Here is an 8,623-nt window from a genome sequence, read left to right as displayed (position 1 = left end):
CCTTCCAGTAAGTGGTCGCTTCTCTGTTCAGAGAGTTGTTGCTACTCTCCTGTTCGATCTCCTGTTGAGTTCGTAGGTGTTCAGAATGGTTTGATCCCTATTCAGCTGAATTCCTGAGACCAGACAAAATCTAGGTCTCCTACTCCTCCGCCATCTTGCTCCGCCCCCCCCTTATTTTATATTTTTTTAAAAGATTTTATTTTTCTCAAGTAATCTCTATACCCAATGTGGGTTTCGAACCTACAACCCCGAGATCCAGAGTCACTTGCTCTACCAACTGAGCCAGCCAGGCACACCTTAACCATCATTTTAAACACCTATTTTTAATATTGGTATAAGAATTCCCACACTGAAATCCTTAATCTGTTCTCTTGGTAGCTTAATATGTATTGATAATTGATAATACTGCTTACATAATTTACCTGCTTAGTTAAATATTTAATATTTAAATATTTATTTTAGCTTAAATTATAAAAAAATTCTGGGTTAATGGCATTCAAATTAATCTAAGTGTTCTATATTTTCTTGTCCTGTAGGTGATAATTTGAGGTTACCTTTAATTCCTCTCATTTTATTAAACCAACTTTTAGAAACCTTTTCTGTAAAAGCCAGATAGTAAATATTTTGGGCTTTGCAGGCCACATGCCATTTCTGTTGCATATTCTTCTCTTTCTCTTCTTTTCTCTTTTATAGCCCTTTAAGAATGTAAAAATCATCCTTCACTCATAGGCTGTATAAAGACAGACCATGGGTGGGATTTGATCCATGAGCCATAAACTAAATATAAATGTAAGCAGATGGTATATGAACACTTAGGAAACAAGGTTCCTATGGGTGTCCATAATTGCTCAGACCTCATTACCCCTTTCGCTCTGTAGGGTTTTTTTTCTGTCTATATCTTGTATATAAAATTTAAAAAACTGAAAACGCATAGAAAATATTTAATGCTAGAGATGGGCTGGGGCCCTACAGACTTACAGAACTGTAGAATTTTATTGTTAGAAGAAATTGTCACAATTATCTAATTTGAATCCCATATTTGTTTTATAGATAACTAAAAAGTCATAATAAATGATTAATTAACTTACAAATACTGGAGTGATAGTAGGCCTTCAAATGAGTCCTTATGTAATTCGGTCAAATAATTTTCCCTGAGAATTCTGAAAAATGAAAAGGTTATTTTTGCATCAAAATGCAAAATAACTACAACTATTTACTACCTAGGACTAACTTCCATATGGGAGAGGAAACCTGGGTAATGGTGCCCCCTAAATACATTAATTCTTATTTAATTTAGGAGTACTGATCTCTGCTGTGTTTCCATTCAAATCCTTCTTTTCATGTACTCCTTGTGTCCATCTCTCTCCATCTCTCTCTTCCCCCCCCCCCCCCACACACACATACTCCTATCCACTCTTTGCACCAAAATGCATATTTAAAGCCTACTCTCTGGATCACAAAGTCTCTGCTAGAACCCAGCTCTCGGTGCCAACAACCCTGGCAGAACTGCCATTTCCTCCTCTCTCTTCCCAAATTCTATTTGGAAGCCCCATATACAACTATAGCAGTGTGGCAGAGAAAGCCATTCGTTTATTTTCTCCCCGACTAAAAAATATTCTTGAGAACTAAAAAAATGTTCATTAATAAATGTTCAGTTTAGTAATTATCAAGCAAATACTCATGTAACACTATTCATGTCAAAAAGCCCTGCCTGCATCCCAGAAGCCCCCAGTGTGCCCCTTCCAATCACAACCCTCTCTCTGATTCCCCAGAAGTAACCACTATCCTGACTTTAATAATAATTTCCTTGCTTTTTGGGTTTTTTATTTTTTTCAAGATTCATTAATTTGAAAGATAGAGGGAGTGGTAGAGGGAGAGGGAGAGAGAGAGAATCTGTAGCAGACTCCCCACAGAGTGTAGAGCCCTGTCCCACGACCCTGAGATCATGACCTGAGCCCAACTCAAGAGTTGGGTGCTTAACCAACTGAGCCACCCAGGCCCCCCCAATTTCCTCGCTTTTTAAATGTAGTTTTACCTAACATATGGCAGCTGTAAACAACATAATTTAGTTTTGCCTCTTCTTGAACTCTATATAAATGGAATCATATTTTATGTATTATTTTCTATGATGCTTCTTTCATTCAACGTTATCTTATAAATTCATTATATTGTTGCGTGTAGCTGAGGTTGATTCATTTCAATGCCTAGTATTGCATGTCTTGCTACATGTGGCTACCGAATACTTGGGAGTAGCTAGTGTGACGGAGGAGCTGAATTTTTAATTTAGTTAATTTCAATTATTTTAAAATTTAAATTAAAAAACTGATACTCAACAGTTATTAGAAAATGTTTAAATATGTTTGCAAGGATGTGAGGTTAGCTTTTCAACTGTAAATTTTATGAAATCTAAATACAGTCAAGTATCTCTGATAAAAAAATTAGTAACCAAATTGAGATTTCAAAGAGGCAGTATGGGAAAAAGAACATAAACTCTCTCATTAACAATTTTTATACTGAGTACATGTAGAAATCATAATATTTTGGATATTTTGAAGACAGTTTAAATGTAGACTATCTTATTAATAATGTATCTAATGATTACACGTTGAAATGATAATATTTTGGAGATAAGAGCTAAACAAAATATATTAACATTTAGGTCATCTCTTTTTACTTTTAATTTTTAAGTGGCCACCAGAAAATTTGAGATGACTTGTGTGGCTTACGTTATATTTCAAATGAATTGTATTCCATTTTATGATGATACCACACTTTATTTATTCATTCTACTGTTGGTGGATACTAGAGTTTTCTAGTTTTTAGTTATTACAAACAGTCCTGCTTTGAACATTCTTGTACTTGTGCCTAAGTTTCTCTAGGATTTAATAGGGGTACAAAATTATTTTCCTAAGAGGTTGTGCTATTTCAGGTTGGCAGATGGAAATATGCCAAGTCTCTACCCTCCCAACCTCCACCAAAATCCCTAAGAATGATAGAAAAGATAAATTAAAAAATCCACAGCCTTAGCTCAAAGCCACGGGAGTAGCTAGTCCCTTGAGGCAGAGGTTCCTAACTATGGCAGGGAAGGAAGGCCCTCTCTGACTTGCCACTAGAAGTCACCTCCCACCTCTTCCTTAATTCTTAGGGGAATCCACCACAGAAAAACAAGCCCCAGCAGCTCATTCCACCTCTTCCCTAGTGCCAGAAAACAGAAGCGGTATAATCTCAACTACAAAGATAAATTGCACTCAGCAATGACCAAACAGTATGAGAAAGCCAGCTCCACTAAGGACAGAAAATAAAAACAAACATAAGAGCTCAAAGCCAATGAATCAAACTTAACGGGGAAAGCCCAAGGGGAGTTTAGAATAGCATAATTAATATCCTCAGACAGGTGTAAACAGTACCTCAACTCAAGATTATATGAATGAAAAGTGTTATCATTAATAAAAAACTCAGTCTATGAGCAGCAGAAATTGTAGTTGAATAATTAGAAAACAGAGCTCTGGCTTCTTATCAGTACTTGAAATTATATCTATTTATTATATTTACATATTTGATTTTATATTATATATTTGTAAACCCCTCGAGAACTGGGATATTTGGTCAATTTTATTCTTGAGCCTCTATCCCAGGCATGTAAAAACAGTTCCTGGCACATAGTAGATGCTCCATAAATATTTGTTGAATGACTAAGTGACAGGTATCAATATGCAAACATACTACCTTTATTTAAAACAAATTATCCATTTATTATCACTGATGAGGATAAGTACAACTTAATAATAAATAATAATGTCTTTAAATAATAAATTATAATAATTTATAATAATAATAAATGTCTTTCTCCACCCCCACCCCTTAATTTGTGACTCAATCTCAATCTTTTGAGACAAGAGACTTCTGAGAATTTCATAAAAGCTATGGACCTTTTCCCTAGAAAACTGCACTTTCTTGAATATCTGCAAAGGTGTGCACGTGATTTCAATTTGGGAATCATCCCTTCAGGGCACAGGTCTGTGAGGAGAATGGATTGAGTTCGGAGGAGGGCCAAACTTGGATGGATAATAAAATGATATATCACATATTGGTTGTAGATATCTCAAAATATCATTTATTCTCATCACTACCTTGAAGTTATAATTGTTATTGTACCTACCACTGTATCTTGTTATTTAATGTGTTAACAGAAGCAGGTTTATTGCTCTATCACTAATCTTTTTTAAAAAGTATTTTGAAAACTGTATTTCAATATAATTTCCTTTTACGATATATTTTAAATTATTATACATTTAAAAACATTATCCCAAGAACACAGGCTTCTGCAGATCATCAAATAGATATATGGAAAAAAAAGGTTAAAAATCCTGCCCCAGGGGACCAGTGATCCATAGTTAGGAACCTCTGCCTCAAGCTGAATTAGAAATCTGCAAATCTTACTGGATTCATGTTCTAGTATACAAACTCCCAAACACATGCTTTTGAAAAATTAATTTTTAAATTTCTATTTTTTTAAATTTTTTTATTGTTATGTTAATCACCATATATTACATCATTAGTTTTTGGTGCAGTGTTCCATGATTCATTGTTTGTTCATAACACCCAGTGCTCCATGCAGAACGTGCGCTCCTCAATACCCATCACCAGGCTAACCCATCGCCCTACCCCCCTCCCCTCTAGAACCCTCAGTTTGTTTTTCAGAGTCCATCATCTCTCATGGTTCGTCTCCCCCTCTGACATACTCCCCTTTTCTTCCTCTCCTGTTATCTTCTTCTTTTTCTTTTTTCTTAAAATATGTTATTTGTTTCAGAAGTACAGAACTGTGATTCAACAGTCTTGCACAATTCACAGCGCTCACCGTAGCACATACCTTCCCCAATGTCTATCACCCAGCCACCCCATCCCTCCCACCCCCAACCACTCCAGTAGCACTCAGTTTGTTTCCTGAGATTAATAATTCCTCATATCAGTGAGGTCATGTGATACATGTCTTTCTCTGATTGACTTATTTCACTCAGCATAACACCCTCCAGTTCCATCCACGTCGTTGCAAATGGCAAGATCTCATTCCTTTTGATGGCTGCATAATATTCCATTGTGTATATATACCACATCTTCTTTATCCATTCATCTGTCGATGGGCATCTTGGCTCTTTCCACAGTTTGGCTATGGTGGACATTGCCGCTATAAACATTGGGGTACACGTACCCCTTCGGGTCCCTACATTTGTGTCTTTGTGGTAAATACCCAGTAGTGCAATTGCTGGATCGAACGGTAGTTCTAATTTCAACTGTTTGAGGAACCTCCATACTGTTTTCCAGAGGGGTTGCACCAGCTTGCATTCCCACCAACAGTGTAGGAGGGTTCCCCTTTCTCCACATCCCCGCCAACATCTGTCGTTCCCTGACTTGTTAATTTTAGCCATTCTGACGGGTGTGAGGTGGTATCTCATTGAGGTTTTGATTTGGATTTCCCTGATGCCGAGCGATGTTGAGCACTTTTTCAGGTGCCTGTTGGCCATTTGGATGTCTTCTTTGGAGAAATGTCTGTTCATGTCTTCTGCCCATTTCTTGATTGGATTATTTGTTCTTTGGGTGTTGAGTTTGATAAGTTCTTTATAGATTTTGGATACTAGCCCTTTATCTGATATGTCATTTGCAAATATTTTCTCCCATTCTGTCGGTTGTCTTTTGGTTTTGTGGACTGTTTCTTTTGCTGTGCAAAAGCTTTTTATCTTGATGAAATCCCAATAGTTCATTTTTGTCCTGGCTTCCCGTGCCTTTGGCGATGTTTCTAGGAAGAAGTTGCTGCGGCTAAGGTCGAAAAGGTTGCTACCTGTGTTCTCCTTTAGGATTTGGATGGACTCCTGTCTCACGTTTAGGTCTTTCAACCATTTGGAGTCTATTTTTGTGTGTGGTGTAAGGAAATGGTACAGTTTCATTCTTCTGCATGTGGCTGTCCAATTTTCCCAACACCATTTGTTGAAGAGACTGTCTTTTTGCCATTGGACATTCTTTCCTGCTTTGTCAAAGATGAGTTGACCATAGAGTTGAGGGTCCATTTCTGGGCTCTCGATTCTGTTCCATTGATCGATGTGTCTGTTTTTGTGCCAGTACCATACTGTCTTGATGATGACAGCTGTGTAATAGAGCTGGAAGTCCGGAATTGTGATGCCACCAGCTTTGCTTTTCTTTTTCAGTATTCCTCTGGCTATTCTGGGTCTCTTCTGGTTCCATACAAATTTTAGGATGATTTGTTCCATTTCTTTGAAAAAAGTGGATGGTATTTTGATGGGGATTGCATTGAATGTGTAGATTGCTCTAGGTAGCATTGACATCTTCACAATGTTGATTCTCCCAATCCATGAGCATGGAACGTTTTCCCATTTCTTTGTGTCTTCTTCAATTTCTTTCCTGAGTATTTTATAGTTTTCTGAGTACAGATCCTTTGCCTCTTTGGTTAGATTTATTCCTAGGTATCTAATGGTTTTGGGCGCAATTGTAAATGGGATAGACTCCTTGATTTTTCTCTCTTCTGTCTTGTTGTTGGTGTATAGGAATGCCACTGATTTCTGTGCATTGATTTTATAGCCTGCTACTTGACTGAACTCCTGTATGAGTTCTAGCAGTTTTGGGGTGGAGTCTTTTGGGTTTTCCACATACAGTATCATATCATCTGCAAAGACTGAGAGTTTGACTTCCTCTTTGCCGATTTGGATGCCTTTGATTTCTTTTTGTTGTCTGATTGCTGTGGCTAGGACTTCTAATACTATGTTGAATAGCAGTGGTGAGAGTGGACATCCCTGCCGCGTTCCTGACCTTAGGGGAAAAGCTCTCAGCCTTTCCCCATTGAGAATGATATTCGCTGTAGGTTTTTCATAGATGGCTTTTATGATATTGAGGTATGTACCCTCTATCCCTATACTCTGAAGAGTTTTGATCAAGAAAGGATGCTGTACTTTGTCAAATGCTTTTTCTGCATCTATTGAGAGGATCATATGATTCTTGCTCTTTCTTTTGTTAATGTATTGTATCACATTGATTGATTTGCGGATGTTGAACCAGCCTTGCAGCCCAGGAATAAATCCCACTTGGTCCTGGTGAATAATCCTTTTAATGTACTGTTGGATCCTATTGGCTAGTATTTTGGTGAGAATTTTTGCATCCATGTTCATCAAGGATATTGGTCTGTAATTCTCTTTTTTGATGGGGTCTTTGTCTGGTTTTGGGATCAAGGTAATGCTGGCCTCATAAAATGAGTTTGGAAGTTTCCCTTCCATTTCTATTTTTTGGAACAGTTTCAGGAGAATAGGTATTAATTCTTCTTGAAATGTCTGATAGAATTCCCCTGGGAAGCCATCTGGCCCTGGGCTTTTGTTTCTTGGGAGATTTTTGATGACTGTTTCAATTTCCTTAGTGGTTATAGGTCTGTTCAGATTTTCTATTTTTTCCTGGTTCAATTTTGGTAGTTGATACATCTCTAGGAATGCACCCATTTCTTCCAGGTTATCTAATTTGGTGGCATAGAGTTGCTCATAATATGTTCTTATAATTGTTTGTATTTCTTTGGTGTTGGTTGTGATCTCTCCTCTTTCATTCATGATTTTGTGGATTTGGGTCATTTCTCTTTTCTTTTGGATCAGTCTGGCCAGGGGTTTATCAATCTTGTTAATTCTTTCAAAGAACCAGCTCCTAGTTTCGTTGATCTCTTCTACTGTTCTTTTGGTTTCTAGTTCATTGATTTCTGCTCTGATCTTTATGATTTCTCTTCTCCTGCTGGGTCTAGGCTTTATTTGCTGTTCTTTCTCCAGCTCCTTTAGGTGTAGGGTTAGGTTGTGTATTTGAGACCTCTCTTGTTTCTTGAGAAAGGCTTGTGTTGCTATATACTTTCCTCTCAGGACTGCCTTTGCTGTATCCCAAAGATTTTGAACAGTTGTGTTTTCATTTTCATTGGTTTCCAGGAATTTTTTTAATTCTTCTTTGATTTCTTGGTTGACCCATTCATTCTTTAGTAGGATGCTCTTTAGCCTCCATGTATTTGAGTTCTTTCCGACTTTCCTCCTGTGGTTGAGTTCTAGTTTCAAAGCATTGTGGTCTGAAAATATGCAGGGAATGATCCCAATCTTTTGGTACCGATTGAGACCTGATTTGTGACCTAGGATGTGATCAATTCTGGAGAATGTTCCATGGGCACTAGAGAAGAATGTGTATTCCTTTGCCTTGGGATGGAATGTTCTGAATATGTCTGTGAAGTCCATTTGGTCCAGTGTGTCATTTAAAGTCTTTATTTCCTTGTTGATCTTTTGCTTAGAGGATCTGTCCATTTCAGTCAGGGGGGTGTTAAAGTCCCCCACTATTATTGTATTGTTGTCAATGTGTTTCTTTGCTTTTGTTATTAATTGCCTTATATAATTGGCCACTCCCATGTTCGGGGCATAGATATTTACAATTGTTAGATCTTCTTGTTGGATAGACCCTTTAAGTAGGATATAGTGTCCTTCCTCATCTCTTATTACAGTCTTTGTTTTAAAATCTAGTTTGTCTGATATAAGGATTGCCACCCCAGCTTTCTTTTGGTGTCCATTAGCATGGTAAATTGTTTTCCACCGCCTCACTTTCAATC

General features: G+C 37.4%; 1 non-coding gene across 1 annotated transcript; it reads right to left on the bottom strand.

Annotated features, from left to right (window-relative positions):
• Positions 1-219: 219 nt before the first annotated feature.
• Positions 220-292, bottom strand: TRNAQ-CUG (transfer RNA glutamine (anticodon CUG)). Its single transcript has one exon. It is a non-coding gene; the product is annotated as a tRNA-Gln (tRNA).
• Positions 293-8,623: the final 8,331 nt, after the last annotated feature.

Source organism: Eumetopias jubatus, unplaced genomic scaffold (genome assembly GCF_037043125.1).
Source record: "Eumetopias jubatus isolate StellerSeaLion01/CBP00866 unplaced genomic scaffold, mEumJub1_p1.0 scaffold_10, whole genome shotgun sequence".
In the NCBI taxonomy this organism is placed as follows: Eukaryota; Metazoa; Chordata; class Mammalia; order Carnivora; family Otariidae; genus Eumetopias; species Eumetopias jubatus.
This window is presented reverse-complemented; position numbering and strand designations above follow the sequence as displayed.